The 24,059-nt window shown below is 45.5% G+C and overlaps 1 non-coding gene across 1 annotated transcript; it reads right to left on the bottom strand.

Annotated features, from left to right (window-relative positions):
• Positions 1-8,814: 8,814 nt before the first annotated feature.
• Positions 8,815-8,921, bottom strand: LOC138847727 (U6 spliceosomal RNA). The gene has a single exon (XR_011385675.1). It is a non-coding gene; the product is annotated as a U6 spliceosomal RNA (small nuclear RNA).
• Positions 8,922-24,059: the final 15,138 nt, after the last annotated feature.

Raw genomic sequence — 24,059 nt, 5'->3', positions numbered from 1 at the left:
ACGCAGGTGCAGGGGCCCAAGCACTTGGGCCATCTTCTACTGCTTTCCCAGGCCATAGCAGAGAGTTGTATCGGAAGTGGAGCAGCCGGGACTAGAACCAGAGCCAATATGTGATGCCGGCACTGCAGGCGGCAGTTTTACCTGCCATGCCACACGGAACCAGCCCCAGAAGGAATTTTCTATTCTCTGGGTCTCTGAAATAGCCAGGTCTGGACCAGGCTGAAGCCAAGAGCCAGGAGCTTCATCTAGGTCTCCCATGTGGGTGGCATGGGCCCAAACATTTGGGTCATCTTTCACTACTTTTCCCAGGCCATTAACAGGGGGCTGGATCAACCCCCTGGAACTTGAGCAACCTGGACACAAACTGGTGTCCATATGCCATACCGGTGTCATAGGTAGTGGCTTTATCCAATATGCCAAAATGCCAGCTCCATAAATTAATTTTTAAAAAGAAACAAATGGACTATTTGAGCATGACTAAACATGGAAGATGCCATGACATTGTGGCATAGTAGGCTAAGCGGCCACCTGCGATGTATCAAAGGGCTGAATCAAGTCCCAACTGCATCAGATCCAGCTTCCTGCTAATGCACCTGGGAAAGCAATGGATGATGTCCCAAGTATTGGAGTTCCCTGCCACCCACTTGGGAGACCCAGATGGAGTTCCAGGCTCCTGACTTCGTCTTGGCCTAGCCTTAGCCATTACGGTCATTTAGAGAGTGAATCAATGGATAAAAGATCATTTTTTATCTGTCTTTTTCTCTTTCTGTCACTCTGCCTTTCAAATAAGAAAATTAAATATTAAAAAAAAAAGACATGGAAGAAACTTAAATTATAAAGTGAAAGAAGGCAATGTGAAAAGGCTGCATACTGTAGAATTCCAACTCTATGACATTCTAGAAAAGTCGAAACTGTGGAGACAGTAAAAAGATGAGTGGTGAAGAGGAAAGAAAGGGTGAATAGGTGGAGAGCAGGGGGTTTTCAGGGCAGTGGAACTCCGCTGCATGATACTACGATGGTGGCTGCCTGACACTACGCACTTGTCAAAACCCCAAGAAATGTACAGTACAGTGAACCCTAATGTAAACAATGGATTGTAGTTCAAAATACAGTGTCAGTGCTGACTTGTCAGTTGTAACAAATGTCCCTCATCAAAGCAACATGCTGATAATAAAGAAAAGCAGGAGGAAAGGGAGGGATGTATGAAACTTTGTATTCTTTTTTTTGTTTGTAAAGAATTTCACTATGTTTCTATTGTTCTTTTAAATTTGTTTATTTTCATTTTAGCAAGACATGGACAGATAGGGACACACAGAGATCTTCATTCCTCAAATGCCCACAACAGCCCAGATGGGACCAGGCTGAAGCCAGGAGCCCAGAACTCAATCTGGGTCTCCCATATGAGTGACAGGGACTGAAGTACTTGGGTCATCACCTGCTGTCTCCCAGGGTGCACATTAGCAGGAAGCAGGAATCACAAGCAGAGCCAAGACTTGAACCCAGGCACTTGATACAGGAATGTGGGTGATCCAAGCGGTAACTGTTGTTCCAGACACTGGCCCCAGGAACTTTGTATTTACATTCAGTTTTTCTGTAAGCCTAAGACAGCTCAAAAGAAAGTAGTCTGAGAAAATAAACAAATCCCTTAATACATGTTTTTTTATTTCCTTATGTCTGATCACATGTGCATTGAGAAAGCTACAAAACAGAGCAGGGTTTTTGTTATGAGGTGATGATAGAAATGGGAAGGGGCTCAACAGACAGAACTTTAAGCAAATGCGTGAACATGAAACTTCAGGTCCCGAGCCAAAGAAAATATCCAGCCAAACAGGGTGAAGACAAGCCTAGAGCAGGCACACAGAAGGCCATCTGGAGCTGCATCAAACTACTCCCCTAGCCACACTGGTGGAGGATTATAACAAGTTTCCTTCTTCCTTCCTTCCTTCCTTCCTTCCTTCCTTCCTTCCTTCCTTCCTTCCTTCCTACCTTCCTTCCTTCCTTCCTTCTTTTCATTCTTTCTCTTCCTTTCCCTTCCTTTCTTCCTTGATTTTTTATTTATTTACTTATATAATTTTTACCTGAAAGGTGGAGTTACAGAGAGAGAGAGAGAGAGAGAGAGAGAGAGATCCTCCATCCACTGATTCACTCCCCAAATGGCCTTGATGGTTGGAGCTGGGCCAGTCTGAAGCCAGGAGCCAGGAGCTTCTCCAGAACTCCCACATGGGTATCAGGAACCCAGACACCTGGGCCATCTTCCACTGCTTTCCCAGGCACATTAGCAGGAAGCTGGATGAGAAGTGGAGCAGCCGGGACTCGAACCAGAGCCAATATGAGATGCCTGCACTACAAGCAGTGGGTTAACCCTCCACGCTGCAGTCCCAGCCTCTATAACCAGTTTCGAAGGGAAGAGGAGTGGAGACTGATACCAGAACCACTGTATACATTTTATGTTGCACCATTTCTGAATTTGTATGCAGTATGGAGTATGCATCTGAAACAAAGCCAGCAGTCAACTCAAACACACAACTCAAAAGGTGACTGTTATTGAGAAATGGCTTGTCTGCATCTGCCTTGTGCCTCCCTACTTCTTTTCTTCTTTTTAAATTATTTATTTAAAAAAGATTTATTTATTTTTTTGTTTTTATTTTTTATTTTTTGACAGGCAGAGTGGACAGTGAGAGAGAGAGACAGAGAGAAAGGTCTTCCTTTGCCATTGGTTCACCCTCCAATGGCCATCGCTGCTGGCGCGCTGCGGCCAGCGCACCGTGCTGATCCGATGGCAGGAGCCAGGTGCTTTTCCTGGTCTCCCATGCGGGTGCAGGGCCCAAGCACTTGGGCCATCCTCCACTGCACTCCCTGGCCACAGCAGAGAGCTGGCCTGGAAGAGGGGCAACCGGGACAGAATCCAGTGCCCTGATCGGGACTAGAACCCGGTGTGCCGGCGCTGCAAGGTGGAGGATTAGCCTAGTGAGCTGTGGCGCCGGCTAAGATTTATTTATTTTTAAAAGATTTATTTGTTTATTTATTTGAAAGAGTTACACAGAGAGAAGCAGAGGAGAGAGAGAGAGAGAGAGAGAGAGAGAGAGAGAGAGGTCTTCCATCCAATGGTTCACTCTCCACTTGGCTTGCAGATCCGAAGCCAGGAGCCAGGAGCCAGGAGCCTCTTCCGGGTCTCCCACGTGGGTGCAGGGGTCCAAGAACTTGGGCCATCTTCTACTGCTTTCCAGGCCACAGCAGAGAGATGGATTGGAAGTGGATCAGCTGGGACTTGAACCGGCACCCATATGGGATGCTGGCATTGCAGGTGGCAGCTTTACCTGCTACGCCACAGCAACGGCCCCTTCTTCCTTTATTTTTTAAAAATATTTATTTATTTATGTGAGAGCCAAAGTTACAGAGACAGAGGGAGAGATGGAGAGAGAGATCGTCCATCCACTGCTTCACTTCCCATATAGCTGCAACGGTCATGGCTCAGTCAGGTCAAAGGCAGGAGCCAGGAGCTTCTTACAGGTTTCGCAAGTGGAACAGAGACCTAAACGTTTGGACCATCTCCTGCTGTGTTTCCCAGGCCATCAGCAGGAGCTGGTTCCAAGTGGAGCAGCCCAAAGGGGATGCTGGTGTTGCAGGTTGTGGCTTTACCTGCTATGCCACAACGCCCGCCCCAATACCTCCCTATCTTGACCACCTTTCAAGGCTTAATTGAATTGTCCATTCCCACAAAACTCCCCCAATCACACCAGCTAAAAGAAAACTTTCTCCTTCTGGGCTTCCATAATACGGTGCCTGTGTCTTTTATGGACACCTTATATTGTGTCTACACGTGTCCATTCCTTAGTATTATGTGGGGAACACCTGACACAAATAAGCCTGGTGCAAGGCATGATTTTTAGGGATTTATTGAGAATGAACTCCCATTCTGATGTGAAAGACATACAATTTGCCACTGAGATAACTTTCCGCACACTAAATGCGAGTTTCCGATAAGGTTCTCCTAATCTTTGTAATTATTTTCTTACTGGGATCATGTAAGCATTCTCAGCCAAATATGGTTTAACAGTTTCGGGTATGGGAGCTGGAGTTTAACTCGGTGGTTAAGATGCCCACATACCATACCAGAGCGCTCTGGCTGCTGAGGCCAGCTTGCCGCTCATACGGACCCTGGGAAGCATAGTGACGGCTCAAGTAATCGGCTTCCTGCCACCACATAGGAGATCTAGATTGCACTCCTGGCTCCCAGCTTCCAGCTTCTGCTCCTATTTTGGGCATTTGGGGAGTGAACTAGCAGATGGGATCTCTCTCTCCCTCTCTTCTTCCTCCCTTCCTTCCTCTCTCTCTGCTTCTCAAATAAAATAAAAAAATATATATATAAAATAAAATAAAGACCGCTGGTCTCCTCTGTTTCTTCTTCCAATTTCTACTGCTTTACTTCCTCTATGACCTTGCTATTTTTTATCCCATTTAATCTACACTAGGATATGACTTCTGGTATTTTTTTTTTTTTAAGATTTTATTTATTTGAAAGGCGGAGTGATAGAGAGGGAGAGACAGAGAGAGACAAAGAGATCTTCCATCCACTGGTTCACTACCCAGATAGCCACACCAGTTGTTGGGTCAGGCTTGAAGTCAGGAGCCAGGAGCTGCATCCAGGTCTCCAACATTGGAGGCAGGGCCCAAGTACCCAGGCCGTCTTCTACCTTCACAGGCACATTAGCAGGAAGTGGAATGAAAGTGGAGCAGCCGGGTCTGGAACCTGTGCTCCAGTGTGGGATGCTGGCATTGCAAGAGGCAGCTTAACCCGTTGCACTACAACACTGGCTCCTGATTTCTGGTATTAGGATCCTTATTATTTTTGGACCAAACTTCCCTCTCTTCATCTGCAATTTCTCAACATTCCCTCTAGGCACCCAGTTTCTAGTCACCCTCTTCAGAAGGGATTTACTGATACTTGTGAAATGCATATCCCTTCCCCTCCCCCTGCCATTGGGCTCTCTCCTTTTGTCTGATTCTGTATATTTCTGTTCTTATCTAGTCAGCTGTCTTGCAGAGATAAGGTCCTTCCTTTTAGTGGAAGAGGAACCTCCCTTCTACACTTGAGTTCTGGTTGTGCCCCAGTAATTGAACACCTAGATACTTTCTGTGTAAGATAAGCCAACATGGTGCTGGTGCTGTGGCGTAGTAGGTTGAGCCTCCGCCCTTATGCCAGCATCCCAGATGAGCAATGCTTCAAGTCCTGGCTGCTCCATTTCAGATCCAGCTCCCTGCTAACGGCCTGGGGAAGCACTGGGAGATGGCCCAAGTACTTGGACCCCTGTGCCCATGTGGAAGACCAGAGAGAAGCTCCTGACTCCTGGCTTCAGATCTGCCCAGCTTTGTTGTTGCGGCTATTTGGGGAGTGAACCAGCAAATGGAAGACCTCTCTCTCTGTCTCTCCCCTTCTCTGTCTGTAACTCTGCCTCTGAAGTAAATAAAGAAATCTTAAAAAAAAAAAAAAAAAAAAAAAAAAGAGAGAGAGAGAGAGAGCGAGAAGCCAGCATGATTTTGTGGCAGGCCTTTCTTACCCACTGTGAGGTGGAGTACAAGGGCTCTTCAGAAAGTTCACACAAACTGGATAAAAAAAAATTGCATGAACTTCAAAGTTTTTTGGACCAAAGTAAACTTTTCATTTCCCAGAATATCAGTCTTTTTTTTTTTAAGATTTATTTATTTGAGAGGTAGAGTTATAGACAGAGAGAGGGAGAGAAGGAGTGAGGTGTTCCACCTGTTGGTTCACTCTCTAAAAATGGTTGCAACAGCTGGAGCTGAGTAGATCTGAAGCCAGGAGCCAGGAGCTTCCTTTAGGTCTCCCACACGGGTGCAGGGACCCATGGACTTGGGCCATCTTCCACTGCTTTCCCAGGCCATAGCAGAGAGCTGGATCAGAAGAGGAGCAGCTAGGAAACAACTTGGCACCCATATGGGATGCCAGCGCCACAGGCGTAGGCTTAGCCTGCTACACCACAGCACTGGTCCCCAACTTCCCCAACTCATCTTTTTTTTTTAAACTGACATATTTTTTTAACTTCTCCACATCCAGATTTTGTTTGTTTGTTTGTTTTTTAGATTTACTTATTTATTTGAAAGGCAGAGTTACAGAGAGGCAGAGGCAGAGAGAGAGAGAGAGCTCTTCCATTGGCCAGTTCACTCACTCCCAAAATGGCCACAATGACCAAAGCCTGGCCCATCCAAAGCCAGGAGTCAGGAGCTTCTTCTGGGTCTCTCATGTGGGTGCAGGGGCCTAAGGACTTTGGCCATCTTCTACTGCCTTCCCAGGCCATAGTAGAGAGCTGGATTGGAAGTGGAGCAGCCGGGACTCAAACCAGTGACCATATGGGATGCTGGCGCCACAGGTGGCATCTTTACCTGCTATGCCACAGGGCTGGCCCACACATGTATCTTTCAATTCTGTTTTTTCCACAAACTCTTTGGAGTACCTTGCACATGAGCTCCCCGCTCTGGATTATAAACTCCCCAGGGTCAGAATTGGGTCTAATTTATTTTGGTACCTCCCGCATCATCTAGAAGAGCAGCCCAGCGTCTCCTCATAGGGGTTAATTCAGTGACAATGACAGTGTATTGAGTGCTCATAAAGCAGGCATTGCATTTGGTTCTGGGGATGCCAAGAAGAGTTTCTGCCTTTAAGGAAATAATTCGTCCTCTTTTCCTCTCTCTGTAACTCTGTCTTTCAAATAAATACTTCAAAGTAAAAAGATTTATTTATTTACTTCAAAGTTAGAGTTACAGAGAGACAGGTGTTGTATCCACTTATCAGCTAAAATAGAGTATTACAGGGCCAGCACCGTGGCTCACTTGGCTAATCCTCTGCCTGTGGCACTAGCACCCCGGGTTCTAGTCCCGGTTGCTCCTCTTCCAGTCCAGCTCTCTCCTGTGGCCCTGGAAGGCAATGGAGGATGGCCCAAGTGCTTGAGCCCTGCACCCACGTGGGAGACCAGGAGGAAGCACCTGGCTCCTGGCTTTGGATTGGCGCAGTGGCCTTTTGAGGGGTAAACCAATGGAGGGAAGACCTTTCTCTCTGTCTCTCTCTCTCACTGTCTAACTCTGCCTGTCAAAAAAAAAAAAAAAAAAAAAAGATAGTGAACTTCTCTAAGATTCGTTTTATCTTCAAAGGTTATGTAATGTTACGCATTTGAGTTGAAACACAAAATTTGCTAAATCATTCAAGTAGATTTCCAGAATGCATAGGAAGTTAGAAGGAGGGAGTAGGGGCTAGTGCTGTGGCACAGTGGGTTAACGCCCTGGCCTGAAGTGCCAGCATCCATATGGACGCCAGTTTGAGACCCGGCTGTTCCACTTTTGATGCAGCTCTTTGCTATGGCCTGAGAAAGCAGTAGAAGATGGCCCAAGTCCTTGGGCCCCTGCACCCACATGGGAGACCCAGAAGAAGCTTCTAGCTTCTGGCTTTGGACTGGCGCAGCTCTGGCCATTGCGGCTGATTTGGGAGTGAACCATTGGTGGAAGACCCCTCTCCTCTCTCTGTGTAACTCTGACTTTCAAATAAATAAATAAATAAATATTTTTATTAAAAAAAGGAGGGAGTAATTCAGATGTTGAATATAACCTTTTTTATTTCCTACTTGAAATATTTGGAGTATTGGTAGATGTATCTTCATGTTTATGTGAAAACTTACTACAATGCCTTTCTTCCTAACGAAAATATTACTTTGTATTTTATTTCTTCCAGTTTTTTTGGACCATATACAAACAACATTCTTTTTGAAACAGATGAACGCTACTGACATTTAGGTTTCTGTGTCGGTGATCTTGGCTGCTTTAAGTGATTCCTCATAGTCTCTGGGGCACCCATGTAGTTGCATGAAGTATTTTCACTATTGCAACACCAGACAGCCATATTATGAAGAAATTAAGTGGAAACTAGCAGTAACATCAGTCTATTTGCTGTACTGTTTGTGTGTGATGGTTTGATCTATAAACACTGGTAAGACTTCAGGTTTCAAAATATACTTATTTTGTAGGTATTTATTTCAACATTTCTGAATTTGCAACATTGGCAGTGGTTTGAGCTTTTTAAATTGCAAAATTCATTATTGATACTATCATTGAATGTATGTTGAACACATCCATATTGCACAGAATGTGACAATTAACACGTAACCAGGGTTTGGTCTCATTCTCCCCTTTATTGGAAAAGCTTCATTTTTAATTATTTTTCTCCAAAAATAAATCACACTTTTGGTTAAAAAAAAAAAAGAATAAGAGAGAGAGAGAGAAGGACAGACAGGGAGACAGAAGAGATCTCCCATCCACTGACTGACTCCCCAAATAGCTGGGACTAAGCCGGGCTGAAGCCGGAAGCCAGGAACCAACTCCCTCCATAATGCAGGGCCCCAAGCACTTGAGGCAGCCTCTGCTGCCTCTCAGGTGCATTGTTAGCAGGAAGCTGCACTGGAAGCAGAGCATCAGGGACTGGAACCAGGCACTCTGATATGGGAGGCAGATGTCCCAAATGATGGCTTACCCTCTGCAACACGATGCTCTCCACCCCAGGCCTGAAAACCTTTGCCTAAGTTTCATTTGTTGTATTTGTCACTTAGATGGCTAGTGATGTCTTTTCCCAAAAACAGGAGAATGGAATATTTTCCAATCTAGAAAATCCGGAAGGAGGTTCAGCTTCCAGTTCATTGGGTAGTCATCTTTTTTTTTTTTTTTTTTGCTTTGAACTTTTATTTGGCAAAGCAGCACTGCATAAACTGTGCAGTAACAAAAACACAGTTTACACAGCATGTTAGATTCGTATACAAAAATATGGAACGCTTCACGAATTTGCGTGTCATCCTTGCGCAGGGGCCATGCTAATCTTCTCTGTATCGTTCCAATTTTAGTATATGTGCTGCTGAAGCGAGCACTGGGTAGTCATCTTTAAAATAAATCCAGAATTAGGAATAGTCAGTTTTTCTCCCTACCCCCATACCATAATCCCTGATATGTTAAAGACGCAGAGAGCACCTGTCACTTGTTTTTAGGGAAGACAATGTTGCCTATGGCAACCACCAGGCTACTTGAAACTTACTTCTCTAGGGTTCCCTAAGCAACTCTGACAACCATCTTTGGGAAGAATCTTCAGTGGGCACAGGTTACATCTGAACTAGTTCTGTTGTGTCCACAGCTACCACCCGTTTCTTACTTTTCTTGGGTGGCCCAAGGGACTCTAAACAACCCATTCACCAGGGGAAGAGCCAAGAATACGCTGTCCCTGGAGTGAGGCAGAACACAGAGAAAGCTTTCTTGGGCAAAAAGCAGAAGCTGCAGCTGCTCTGGGTATAGGCAAATTGCAAGAATGACCCGCCAGGGAGACTTGCTGTCAGTTTGGTGCCTGTAACAGTGTTGTTATAAAGCTCTTTTTAAGCTCTGTTGTCACTTCTGAATATTAGGGAATTAATAGTTGGACATTTTCTCTAAAACCTGTGGAGTAAGAGGCATCTTTGGACACTTACACATGCCTGATAAATGTGTTTTTCCGAAAAAATAGAACCAATAAGACATATAGTAAAGGTCTTCTAAAAACTCATGGAGGATGGGTGTGTGATACAAAGGGTTAAACCACCGCTTGCAGTGCTCACATCCTATAATGGAGTGCTGACTGGAGTCCTGGCTACTCCACTTCCTACTGAGTTCTCCATCGATATACCCTGGAGGCAGCAGATGATGGCTCAAGTACTTGAGTACCTGCCACCCACATGGGAGACCTACACTGAGTTCCTGGCTTCTAGCTTTGGCCTTGCCCAGCCTGACCATTGTAGACATTTGGTAATGTCTTTCTCTTCATATCACTCTGCCTTTCTTTTTTTTTTTAAATTAATTAATTTATTTGAAAGGCACAGAGACAAGAGAGAGGGAGAGAAAGGGAGAGTGAGAGAGTGAGATCTTTCACCTGCTGGCTTACTTCCCAAATAACTGAAATGGTTGGTGGTGGGTCAGACAGAAGCCAGGAGCCAGGAGATTCATCTGGGTCTTCCACACGGGTTGCAGGGACCCAAGTATTTGGGCTATCTTCTACTGCTTTTCCACACACATTAGCAGGGAGATGGACTGAAAGTGGAGCATCTAGGACTCAAACCGGCGCTCATATGGGATGTTGGCATTGTAGGCAGCGGCTTAACCTAGCCCCATGTCACTTTGCCTTTGAAATACATATATACATAAATAAAATCTTTTTTAAAAATTTATGGAAGATGTTTTATGAAACAAAAGAGTTATGAGTTTATGAAAGTCAGAGTTTAGAGACGCAGAGGCAGAGAGAGAAAGAGAGAGGTCTTACATCTGCTGGTTCACTCCCCAGATGGCTGCAACAGCCAGAGTTGAGCAATCTGAAGCCAGGAGTCAGGAGCTTCTTCTGGGCCTCCCACATGGGTGCAGGAGCCTAAGGACTTGGACCATCCTCTACTGCTTTCCCAGGCCATACCAGAGAGCTGGATCAGAAGTGGAGCAGCCAGGATTCTAACCGGTGCCCATATGGGATGCTGGCACTGCAGGCAGCAGTTTACCTGCTACACCACAGCGCCAGCCTCCCAAGTAGTGTCTTAATTGCTACATCAAACACCTGCTCCCAAGAGAGCAATTTTTTTTAAGATGTATTTATTTATTTGAAAGTCAGAGTTATAGAGAGAGGGAGAGACGGAGACACACAGACACACACACACACATGCACACACACACACACAGATCTTCCATCCACTGGTTTACTCTACAGATGACTTCAATAGCCAGGGCTGGGCCTGGCCAAAGCCAGGAACCAGGAGCTTCCCACTTGGGTGGCAGGGAGCCAAACACCTGAGTCATCCTTCGCTGCCTTTCCCATGCTACTAGTAGGGAGCTGGATCGGAAGTGGAGCAGCCGGGACACGAACTGTTGCCCATGCGAGGTGCCAGTTCACAGGTGGCAGCTTTATCTACTATGCCACAAAGTCGGCCCCAGGTGATGAACTTTAAGGAGCAGCTACCTCCTCCTCTCTGAAGTCAATGATTTCAGTCTACTGGCCTTATTATTATCTGAGAGGACTCTGCATTAAGTGAACTTTTCAGGGTCTACTTGCCAACATAGGAGCCTCCTTCTGTATGTATGTATGTATGTACGTATGTATGGTATGTATTTAAACGTTAGTTACAGAAAGAGAGGGAGGGAGCGAGCTCTTTGATTTGCTGGTTCACTCCCCAAATGGCCACAACAGGCAGGACTGGGCCAGGACTGAAGCTGGGAGCCCAAAACTCCCAAGCACTTGGGCCACGTTCTTTTGCCTTCCCAGACACATTAGTGGGGAGCTGGATCGGAAACGGGGTAGCCAGGACTTACATTGGCGCTTAGATATGGGAGGTTGGTGTTGCTGCTTAATGCAACACCAGCCCCTATCTAACACCCTGGATTCCCAAAATACGCACAGTGCTCTTTCAAGAGCTGCCACTGCTCTGAGTGGTTCTATGAATACTGCTCTCACGGTGCTGTCTGGCCTGGCAGCCTCTGCTAGGGACTGTCGCTGCTCTGCAGGGAACAGTGCTGGCTGGGTGTTGACAGCTCTGGAGGCTGGCGTCGTATGATGGCTCCTTCTCCTGGGTGCTCTCTGGGTTTTCCACCCTGCCCCATCAGGAGCCTCTGGGTGTCTAAGGAATGCAGGGTCTGTGGCAGAGTGGGGGACATTTCCCATTATTTTTGGTGTTATTCAGAATGTGCTATTGTTTGAGTCCCTGTGTATTACAGAGGCAGCTCTTTCAATGTCTCCATAAGACTTTTTTATGGGCCTGGATCTTCAGCTAAGCGTTGAGACGGTGTTGCATCTGAGTAACAATGACCACGCTCCTTCTGATGGTCAGGCAACTCTTGGTGAAGCCTGTCCCGCTGATCTTCATATTCTTCCCAACGAAAATCTCTTAAATGAGACATCCAACTGTCCTTCCAATAAGCTTCCTCACCCTCGAAGGGAGCCAGACACACCTAGCCGTCCCTGAGTCATCTGCAATGGACGAGATGAAAGCTTGCCTCCATCCCTGTGCAACCCTGTGCTATCCTAAAGGATCCTCAGGTTTGTAAACTTTATTTACCCTATCGGATTAGGAGATTCTCACAATTAGAGACCGTTTTCCACTCCTGTAAACTAGGATAGCCCCAGAACTATCCTACTGTTCAGCAAAATGTATCTATGTAACCCTTTGTAATTCACAAGTTCTTTTGTAAATAGATCTCACTTAGTTTTTACAACCCAGCTGGTTAAGCTAATATTATCCTTACTTTGCAAGCCTTCCAAAGTCACCACATTACTCCATGGTGGAGCTGAGCTTGAATACCATCACCGGACCCAGTGTTCAGCTTTCTCTCCATTGCCCTGCTGCCGTCACAATCAGCCCCCAGCGGAAATGTTTATAGACTTAGATCTGGCTGCAGCCTTTCCTCTGTGTGGAGCCCTCAGCCCCCAAACCTTGCAGCAGGTGTGAGAGAGGATAGACAACAATTCACTTTTGTTCTTTCCTGCTTCTTCTTTTTTTTTTTTTTTTAAGATTTTTATTTATTTATTTGAGAGGAAGAGTTATAGAAAGAGAGAGGGAGAGACAGAGAGGTCTTCCATCCACTAGTTCACTCCCCAGATGGCTGCAATGGTTGGAGCTGGGCCAATCCGAAGCCTGGAGCCAGGATCTTCTTCCAGATCTCCCACACAGGTGCAGCAGCCTAAGCACTTGGGCCATCTTCCACTGCTTTCCCAGGCCATGAGATCTCTGTCTTTTTCTCTCCCACTCCATGGCTCTTTCAAATAAATAAATAAATCTTTTAAAACTATTTTAACTAATTCTTTGATATGAGTGACTTTTTTGATTAATGTATAATTGTACACGTTAATAATATTTATTGTGTATATTTATTTTTTGTTAATATTTATTGTGCATAGTGTGATAAATCAAGACATTTATGTAACATACTGATCAAATCACAGTAATTAGCATTTCCATCTCCTTAAAATCTTTTTATAATATCATTTATTTTATTTGAAAGGTGGAGTGTTAGGGAATGGGGCAGGGGGAGAAAGAGAGAGAGAGGGATCTTCTATCTACTGACTCATACTCCAAACAGCTGCAATAGACAGGACTGGATCAGGCTGAAGTCAGCAGCCAGAAACTCAGTTCCATCCTGCTCTCCCACATGGGTGGTAGGGGCCCAAGGACTTGGGCCATCTTCTACTGCTCTTCCAGGCCATAGCAGAGAGCTGGATCAGAAGTGGAGCAGCTGGGACTAGAACCAGTGCCCATATGGGATGCCGGCGCTTCAGGCCAGGGCGTTAAACCGTTGCGCCACAATGCCAGCCCACCTAAGTCTTGACCATATGATGGTGGAAAAATGGAATTAAGAGGTAAATTAATTTTGTTGTAACAATGTTTGAAATCCAGGTATAGTTTTTTCCATAATCCGCATTTCCAGGAACTTCGTGAATTCCACTGGTGTATTTCATCTTACCGGAAACAGGACAGGCGCCTCAAACTGCTCCCAGCCTACTTTCCCAGAGTAGGATGTTTTTGCAACAGAACCAAGCACTTCACAGTACTGTCTTAGTAAGTTTTTGGTTTTTTAAATTATTAAGACCAGCATCTCAAAGGCAGAGAGTTTATTTCAGTGAATCTAGTTTATACACACAGCGTAGGAAGTGTTTCTGGCTGGCGGGTTTACATAACTTCAAGTTGAGTGGTGTGTTTTGTTGTGCTTTGCTTTGTTTTAGGTCTTTTCTTTTATCCCTCTATTTTTGGTGCACAGTGCACAGCCGGGCTGTACTGACTTCTATGGAAATCCTGCTAATCCCTTTCCATTATGTTTCCAGCTCAGCTCCATCAGGGGCGGGGAGCCAAGTGAAAATACATCATTCTGGTTCTTTCTCCAATTCATATTTCAAACCCCATTCTGGAAGAGATGCAATTCGTGGTCTCCCATTAGGTCCGTCCCATCGCGGGAACAGCTGTTCTTGGAGCTGCTCCTTGGCAGCTGTCAAACAGCAGCTACCGCTGCAGAGTCTTCAACTCTCCCCTTCCCCAAGCCCACAGGGAACTGAAGAAACACGGAGTCGCTGGAAATAACTCAGCCCAGGAGACCACCTCCAAAATGGGACTGCAATCAGCAGCCCTCAACATCTATCAACAAGGGATAGAAGAGAAATAATAGATGTGGCTACTGCCTGTGAACCAGCTGAGCTGTTTACAGCCAGGAGGGATTCTTCAGGGCCCGGCCTACAGGTGCTGCTTTTCCCAGGAATAAGTGGATCAGCTACATGACCCATTACATCACTGAGTGGAGTGAGCTTTGTAACTTTGAGTGCTTTTGCTCGGTAAAATTGCTGAATGGGAAAGGGGAGAAATTTTGTTTCTTCTTCTTGTGAAGGGCTCCTTCCCTGCAATGCTTCCCACACATTCCCCAGCCCCTATAGTCTGTGTTCTTTTTATAAATGAAGCCGATTCCACGTCTGGATTCTCCATGTCAGCAAGTAGCGTGGTCTTAAGGCTTCCCTTGGTGTTTACATAAAGCTGTTGATGTTTATTCTTTTGTCCCCCTTTAGCTGAGTCTGCCTAGGTAAAGGAGAGAATTTTTTCCTTATCAATTTTTTATTAAAAATGTATGTCTTTTTTGAGATATAATTCACATACTCTAAAATCCACACACTTAAACAATACTATTTATTGGCTTTAGTATATTTCCACTTTGTGCAGTAAACGCCATGACCATCTTGAAGGACATATTCTATCCATCGGCAATCACTCCCCAGCCTCTCCCACACCCAACTCTGCCAGCCCTTGGTAACCATTAATCTACTTTCCATTCCTATGGATTTGCCTTTTCCAGACATTCACATAAACAGAATCGTACACTACGTGACTGTCATGTCTGGCTTTATTCACTTAGCACAGTGTCTTACGGTTCATCCATGAGGAGCACCAATACTGCATTTCTTCTTATTGCTGTGTGATAATCCAGTGTATGGCATCAGTTGCTGCACTTTGGGCTTGTTTCTGCTTTTTGGCTATTGGGAATAATGCTGCTATGAACGTTCATGTACACATTTTTGTTTGAATGTATGTTTTTAGTTCTCTGGGGCATAGACCTAGAATTTTGGGTTACACTGTAATTCCATGTTTAATTTTTTTTTTTTTTTTTTTTTTTTTGACAGGCAGAGTGGACAGTGAGAGAGAGACAGAGAGAAAGGTCTTCCTTTGCCGTTGGTTCACCCTCCAATGGCCGCCGCGGCCGGCGCGCTGCGGCCGGCGCACCGCGCTGATCCGATGGCAGGAGCCAGGAGCCAGGTGCTTTTCCTGGTCTCCCATGGGGTGCAGGGCCCAAGCACCTGGGCCATCCTCCACTGCACTCCCGGGCCACAGCAGAGAGCTGGCCTGGAAGAGGGGCAACCGGGACAGAATCCGGTGCCCCAACCGGGACTAGAACCCGGTGTGCCGGCGCCGCTAGGCGGAGGATTAGCCTAGTGAGCCGCGGCGCCGGCCTCCACGTTTAATTTTTGAGAAGCTGCTAAGGTTTTTTTCCAAAGTCACTATACCTTTTTACATTCCAACCAGCAATCCACGAGGGCTCCGAGTTCTCTTTGTTCTCCCCATGACTTATTATTATTGTTTTTTTTTATTTTAGCCAGCCGAGTTGTTGTGCAGTGTTTTCTTGCTGTGGTTTTGATTTTCATTGTCTAATGATTAATGGTGTTGAATATCTTTTCAAATGCTAATGGGCCATTTGTGGATCTTTCTTGGGGAAATGTTTATTCAAATCTTTTGCTTTTCACTTCAGGTTGTGTTTTTTTATTATTAAGTTGCAAGATGTGTATATATTCTGTATGCAAGTCATATACTTATGTAAACATTTTCTTCTGTATGTTGTTTTTCATTTTCTTGATGCTTCATTTGCAGCCTATTTTATTATTTATTCCTATTAATAGTAGTGTTACTAATTGCTATATATGTTTGCAGATTTATTTATTTATTTGAGAGGCAAAGTGACACAGAGAGAGGGAGACAGAGAGACAGACAGAGAGAGATCAATCTTTCACCCACTGGTTCACTTCCCAAATATCCCCATCAGCCAAAAGCTAGGAAGCTTGTCTTCCACATGGGTGGCAGGGACTCAAGTACTTGAACCATTATCAGCTGGCTTGGAAGTGCAGCAGCCAGGGCTCAAAGCAGCACTCTGATGTGGGATGTGGGCATCGCAATTGGCAGCTTAACCCGCTGTGCCACAATGTGGGCCCTTATATTTTATTTTTAAAAAATACTTACTTATTTGAAAGGCAGAGAGAGAGAGAGAGAGAGAGAGAGACAAAGAGACTGAAACAGAGGAAAACAGAGACCTTCAATCTGCTGGTTCACTCCCTAGATGTTTGCAAGAGCTGTAGCCAAGTCAGGCTGAAGCTTGGAGCCTGGAACCTAGAATTCAGCCTGGGTTTCCCATGTGGGTGGCAGGGACCCAAGTACTTGGGCCATCACTTACTGCCTCCCAGGGTGTTCATTAGCAGGAAGCTGGAATTGGAAGTGGAACAGAGACTTGAACCCAGCCACTCTGATACGGAATAACAACATCCCAAGCAGTGTCTTAACTCCTATGCCAAATGTCTTCCCCAATTATATTTTAATTTTGAGGTGGTCTTATTTACCTATTATTTATTTTTTTTCATCATGCTTTTGGTGTCATAGCTAAGAAATCATTGACCAAATTAAAGTCATGAAGATTTACTCCCATATTATCTTCCAAGAGTTTTATAGTTTCAGCTCTTACATTTTGGTCTATAATCTCTTTTATGTTAATTTTGTGCATAGTGTGAAGTCCAAATGTATCCTTTTGCATGCATATATCCAGAAGTCCCAGCACCATTTGTTGAATAGATTATTCTTTCCCCCATTGAACTATCTTGGCATCCTGTCAAAGATCAATTTGCCTATTAATATAAAGGTTTATTTCTGAACTTTCACTTTTATTCCAGCAATCCATGTAATTTTCTGCTAGTACCACACTGCTTGATTACTGGGAATTTGTAATGAGTTTTGAAATTGGGAAGCGTAACTCCTCCAATCTTGTTCTTTTTAAAAATATTGTTTTTAACTATTCTGGGTTCTTTACATATGAATTTTAGGATCAACTTGCCAATTTATTTCTTTTTTAAGATTTATTTATTTGAAATTCAGAGATACAGAGAGGGAGAGAGAGAGAGAGAGAGAGAATCTTCCATCTGCTAGTTTAGTCCCCAGGTGACCGTAATAGCTAGGGCTGAGCCAGGGTCTCCCACATGGGTGGTAAGGGACCAAACACTTGAGCCATCTTCTGTTGCTTTCCCCAGGCCATCAATAGGAAGGTGGATCAGAAGCAGAGCAGCCAAGACATGACTGGTGTCCATATAGCATGCTGGTGTTGCAGCAGCAGCTTTACCTGCCATGCCACAATGCTCTCTGTAACTCTTTCAAATAAATAAATAAGTAAATAAATAAATAAATCTTAAGAATATATAAGGAGAAAAATCTTAAAATGAATTATTTGTGGCAGGCACAGTGTTAAATGCTGGATATAGAATAGCAAATTAAACAGATATCAATCCTATTTGGAAATTTTCTAGTTAGGCTGTCTACAGCCATGCATGTCATTTAGAGCGTTAAGATGCTGCGGTAGGCTGGCGCTGCGGCTCAATAGGCTAATCCTTTGCCTGCGGCGCCGAAACCCTGGGTTCTAGTCTCAGTTGGGGCGCCGGATTCTGTCCCGGTTGCTCCCCTTCCATTCCAGCTCTCTGCTGTGGCCTGGGAAGGCAATGGAGGATGGCCCAAGTGCTTGGCCCCTGCACCCGCATGGAAGACCAGGAGAGGCACCTGGCTCCTGGCTTTGGCTCAGCGCCGTGCGCTGGCCGCAGTGGCCATTGTTGGGTGAACCAATGGAAAAAGGAGGACCTTTCTCTCTGTCTCTCTCTCTCACTGTCCACTCTTCCTATCAGAAAAAAAAAGATTCTGCAGTAAATGAACATTACTAATAATTTTAGCAATCATCTCATAGGTCACAAATGTTGTTTCAGGCACTATTTTAAGTGCTATCCATGTAGTAATGTATATGTAGTAGTTTATTTAATCCTTAGAACATATCTAGGAAATAGGAGCTCTTATTATACCTATTCTGCAGTTGAAGCATTGAACTTAGCCCAGAGAGGTTAACTACTTTCCTCAAGAACACATAGGTAATAAAAAACTGTGGAATCAGGATTTGAAACCAGTTCATCTGCTCTGAATAGATAAAATACTTAGGAGATTTTACTTAGATTATAAAAATCTTAAACTGAGCTGTACCTTAAAGGAGTAATAGAATTTCAAATAACAATTGGGTGGGGTAGCAAAGGTTAAGGAATAACTACAGGATGTACTTTGATAGTAAAGACACTTGTGGTAATCTCGGGTGGGGAAGGGAGGGGTAGGAAAGTAAATGAACCTGAGAAGCTGAAAAAGTAGGTTGAGGCTAGGTTGCAAAAGAGTTTAGACTCTGCCCAACAAAGAATCCATAAATACTAGGTGTTGCATGTCATCAGAAGAAAATCTCTGGGGATCAAAGCTGTTAGTGCAGCTGGTATGAAAGGTAAGGGTACAGTCTGGTCTCAGAGAACTTGAGCTTCCACATCTGGTGCTGTTCCCAATGGCCTGTCAGAGCTCTGGGATGGCCTCGCTGATGGCTCACATCCTATTACCCTTCCTCATCACGTCCTGCCCTGATGTCTAACTTAAAATGCAATTCAATGGTATAATCTTAATTTATTTAAGAATAAAAAGGAATTAGAGATTTCATTTTGAAAAAAATTAAAAATCACATGAGTCTTTAGTTCTTTAAAAGCAGATTAGCAGATAAAATAATATATTAGTTTACCTATATTAGTTATTTGTTACATATATGATTTTTTAAAAGTACCTTCACTGTTTAAATTAATTTTTTAAAGATTTATTTTATTTATTTGAAAGAGAGTTACGGAGAGAGGTAGAGACAGAGAGAGAGGTCTTCCACCTGCTGGTTCACTCCCCAGATGGCCACAATGGCCGGAGCTGCGCTGATCCGAAGCCAGGACCCAGGAGCTTCTTCTGGGTCTCCCACTCGGGTGCAGGAGCCCAAGGACTTGGGCCATCTTCCACTGCATTCCCAGGCCATAGCAGAGAGCTGGATCGGAAATGGAGCAGCCGGGACTAGAACCTGTCGCTCCCCCTCTTCGTGGAGGAACAACACTAAACCCTGCCTAGGCTTCATATCCGAGTCACGGCACCATTATGTCGCTCCCCCTCTTCGTGGAGGAACGACACAGAACCCTGCGCTGTTCTTTCGTCTGCTCGGCCCTCCCCAGGTTTGCTGCTGGTTCTTCCCGGGTTGGCTACTATCCCTTCCACCTCCGTGGAAGGGCAGTTCCCCCTGGCCACATTCCCCCCTTTCGCAGGGGAGCGGCACACCGCCGGCCGGCTCTCTCGGGGGCTGCACAGGTGTTCCCCTTAGATGTTCCCCTTAGATGTTCCTGGTGCATGCCGTCTCTCTCCTCCTTTATAGTCCTCCTCTGCCAATCCTAACTTGGCTGCCCACACGCCGAGTACGCTGCTCTCCTCCAATCAGGAGCAAGTCCTACAGTTTATTGGTTGAACTGGAGGCAGCTGTGTAGAAGCTGTTTTTCTCCTCTCCCAGCCATATTGTGGGAGAGCAGATGCATAGAATAAGTCTTAATTCCAGTAACCTAGTCTAGTCCGGGTTGCTCCCCACAGAACCGGCGCCCAAAGGGATGCTGGCGCTTCAGGCCAGGGCGTTAACCCCCTGCACCACAGCACCGGCCCCTGTTTAAATTAATTATTTTTGTTTATTTATTTGAGAGATGGAGAGAAACAGAGACAGACAGACAAAGAGAGTTCCCCCCTGATGATTTACTCTCCAGGTGTTCCCAATGGCCGGGCCCGGGCCAGACCAAAGCCAGGAGCCAGGAACTTCATCCAAGTCTCCTATGTGAGTGGCAAGGACCTAATCCCTTGAGCCATCACCTGCTGCCTCCTGGGATCTACATTAGGAAGACTCTGGAGCTCCTGGAGTCAGGAGCCAGAACCAAATTCAGGCTCAGTGATATGGGGTGTGGGCATCTTATTTTAGTATTACTATTATTTTTACCATGCAATAAAACCTGTCGCTCCCCTTCTTCATGAAGGAACGACACAGGACCCTGCGCTGTTCTTTTGTCTGCTCGGCCCTCCCCGGGTTTGCTGCTGGTTCTTCCCGGGTTGGCTACCGTCCCTTCCACCTCCGTGGAAGGGCAGTTCCCCCTAGCCACTTTCCCCACTTCCGCGGGGGAGCGGCACACCGCCCGCCGGCTCTCTCGGGGGCTGCACAGGTGTTATTCGGATAGATGTTCCCCTTAGATGTTCCTGGTGCATGCCGTCTCTCTCCTCCTTTATAGCCCTCTTCCACCAATCCCAACTCTGCTACCCACACGCCGAGTACGCTGCTCTCCTCCAATCAGGAGCAGGTCCTACACTTTATTGGTTGAACTGGAGGCAGCTGTGTAGAAGCTGTTTCTCCCTTCTCAGCGCCATATTGTGGGAGAGCAGATGCATAGAATAAGTGTTAATTCCAGTAACAGTCTAGTCTGAGTTGCTCCCCACAAAACCTTTATTAACTTTCTGAACAGCTTTAGCTATTACTGAAGCTGGTATTTTCTAAACTTAAATTAGGCAAATGGCTATATGCAGAGTAATGCCATCAGGCGTTCTGAATGGCAAGACTAAAGAATTAACAGCCACCCCTCAGGTGCAGGACCAGGTGCAGGGTGGACTCTGTCTAGACACTGTAAACAGAGAGAGTGTGGCCATCTTCCAGCTGCTTGCCTGCAAAGATGAGCTTCTGCTGGTCAGGAGGGAAGCCTTCCTCATCCTGGACCTTGGCCTTGACATTCTTGATGGTGTCGCTGGACTCCACCTCCAGGCTGATGGTCTTGCTGGTCAGAGTCTTCACGAAGATCTGCATACCACCCCTCAGATGTGGGTGTGGGCATCTTAACAAGCAGGCCAAACACTCTCCCCTACATATGGCTTTAAATTAATTTTAGAAGAAAGTACCACTAGGATTGATTTTTGTTTCTTATAGAGATATAGAATTCTCCCAGAGCACTTCATTCTGCAGTAAGATTGAGGATGCAGTCATTTTAAAAAATTAGTTTATTTGAAAGAGAGATGGGGAGAGACAGAGAGAGGGAGATGTTCCATCTGCTGGTTCATTCCTCAGATGGCTACAGCATCTAGAGTAGGGCCAGGCCAATGCTAAGAGCCAGTAGCTTCATCCAGGTCTCCCACATGAATGGCACAGTCCTAAACACTTGGGCCATTTTCCACTGCCATTAGGAGGGAACTGGATCAGAGTGGAGCAGCCGGGACACAAATTGGTGCTCACGTGGAACACTGGCGCTGCAGGCAGCAGCTTCATCCATTCTGCCACAATGCCAGCCCCTGCAATCAATTCCTTAAGCAGCCTGTTACATTTGAATGAGAGAAATAGAAATACTAATTTTCCATGAACTTTTTGAAGACTGCTCATATAAATGAGGGTTTAGAAAAAAACTATGTATCTCATTTTTTTTTTTGCATCAAACCAAAAAACTTATCTTTTGATTCAATTTCCTATAAACCCTTTGAAGTGTCTTGTACAGACTTTAAAGAAAATTTAGAAGGAACAGGGCCAGCGCCGTGGCAACGCTGGCATCCCATATGGGTGCTGGGTTCTAGTCCCGGTTGCTCCTCTTCCAGTCCAGCTCTCTGCTGTGGCCCGGGAAAGCAGTGGAGGATGGCCCAAGTCCTTGGGCCCTGCACCCGCGTGGGAGACCAGGAGGAAGCACCTGGCCCCTGGCTTTGGATTGGTGTAGCTCTGGCTGTAGCGGCCATTTGGGGGGTGAACCAATGGAGAGAAGACCTTTCTCTCTGTCTCTCTCTCTCTCACTGTCTAACTCTATATGTCAAATAAATAAATAAATAAATAAGAAGGAACAAAGTCAGTTTTTGTTTTATTTCTAAACGGCCACAGACACTGGTATACCTGCTCTCAAGTCTGTAAAGACCGTTGGCTTTGGAGAGCAGCTGCCCTGCTTCCTCAGACTCCCCTACGGGCTGGGTGACCTGTCAGCAGGCCAAGCAACTCGAACACTATCAAGAGGGGAGAACGACTGCTGTGGAACGTTTGAGAATGAGAATATTTTCATTGTACTTGCAGAGTGGCATCACACACACAGTTACATCCAGCTTCCGAAGATGGATCTACCCATGGGCAGTAAAGCTAACCAAAACACCTTATACCATTACGTTCTCTTCTTAACTCTGAAGGTAACTCATTTTCACGGCGCTTATTCTATTCTCAATCATTGCTAATCTTGTGAAGTTATTCTGAAAGCAACACGTCACTGTTCACTTGCCTTTGCCACCTATAGACAGGAAGCTACTCCTTGACTACACACAATGCACCAGACTCTAAGCTAGGTCACTTCATGTATTGATGCCAGGGGATTCCAACAACCTCACAGGTAGGAGTGATTTTCCCAAGAGGGGAACTGAGAGGCTCAGAGATGACTTTGGAAAGGGAAACACTTGTGATACCCAAGTCTAACTGTAAAATCTTTGTTCTTTTTACTTATTAGGCCAGCCTTCCCCTTAAACATGCCAAATGTTTAAACATTTTAAATCTTTACTCCTTATTTATTTTTTCATCTACTTGAAAGGCAGAGTGACAGAGGGAGGACAGTGGGGCAGAGAGAGTGAGACAGAGAACTTATCTGCTGGTTCATTCCCAAATGCCTGCAGACTCTGGGAGGCAGTGATGACTGCAAAAGTAACTGGGTTCCTGCCAGCCAGGCGGGAAACCTGGGAGGAATGCTCAGCTCCTGGTTTTGGCCTGGCCCAGTTTTAGCCATCACAGGCATTTGGGAGTGTCCAGGGCTAGGCCAGGTTGAAGCCAGGAGCCTGTAACTCCATCTGGGTGTCTTAAGTGAGTTGTAGGGGCCCAAGCATTTGGGCCATTACTGCTGCCTCCCAGGATGCATTAGCAAGAAGATGGATTGGGTGCAGAGCAGCCCCGACTCTGCAAGAAAAAAAATTTTTAAAAATATTTATGTATTTTATTTGAAAGAGTTATAGAGAGGGACACACACACACACACACACACAGAGAGAGAGAGAGAGAGGGAGAGAGATCTTCCATCTGTGGATTTACTCTCCCAAATGACTGCAATGCCCTGGGCTGGGCTAGGCTGAAGCCAGGAGCCAGGAGCTTCATTTGTGTCTCCTCCGTGGGTGGCAGGGATTCAGCTACTTGGGTCATTTTCTGCTGCTTTCCCAGGTGCATTAGCAGGGAGCTAGATCAAAAGTGAAACTAGAAAATCCAGCAGCCAGGACTTAACAAGCACCCATATGGGATGTTGGCGTCTCATGCGGCTTAACCCACTGTGCTACAATGAAAAAAATTTTAAGGTGTTATTTGTTTATCTGAGAGGTATATATATATATACACACACATAGCTCCCATCCCCTGGTTCACTGAAGAATGCCTGTAACGGCTGGGAGCAGACCAGGCCAAAGCCAAGAGCTGGGAACTAAATCCAAGTCTCCCATGGTGGGTAACAGGGACTTAATCACTTGAGCCATCACCTGCTGCCTTCCAAAGTCTGCATTAGCAGGAATCTGGAGTCTGGAGCTGGAGCTGGGAATTAAAGCCAGGTACTCTTAATGTGGGACATAGGAATCATAAACACTAAGCTAAATGCCTACCCCTGAAACTATTTTTAGAGTAAAAATAGGGGCTGGCATTGTGGCACAGTGAGTAAAGCCGCTGCCTGCAATGTGGACATCCCATATGGATGCTGGTTCAAGTCCCAGCTGCTCCACTTCAGATCTTGCTCCCTGCTAATATGCCTGGGAAAGCAATGGAAGATGGCCCAAGTGCTTGGGCTCCTGCACCCATGTGGGAGACCCAGAAGAAGCTCCTGGCTCCTGGATTTGGTCT

Source organism: Oryctolagus cuniculus, chromosome 1 (assembly GCF_964237555.1).
Source record: "Oryctolagus cuniculus chromosome 1, mOryCun1.1, whole genome shotgun sequence".
In the NCBI taxonomy this organism is placed as follows: Eukaryota; Metazoa; Chordata; class Mammalia; order Lagomorpha; family Leporidae; genus Oryctolagus; species Oryctolagus cuniculus.
This window is presented reverse-complemented; position numbering and strand designations above follow the sequence as displayed.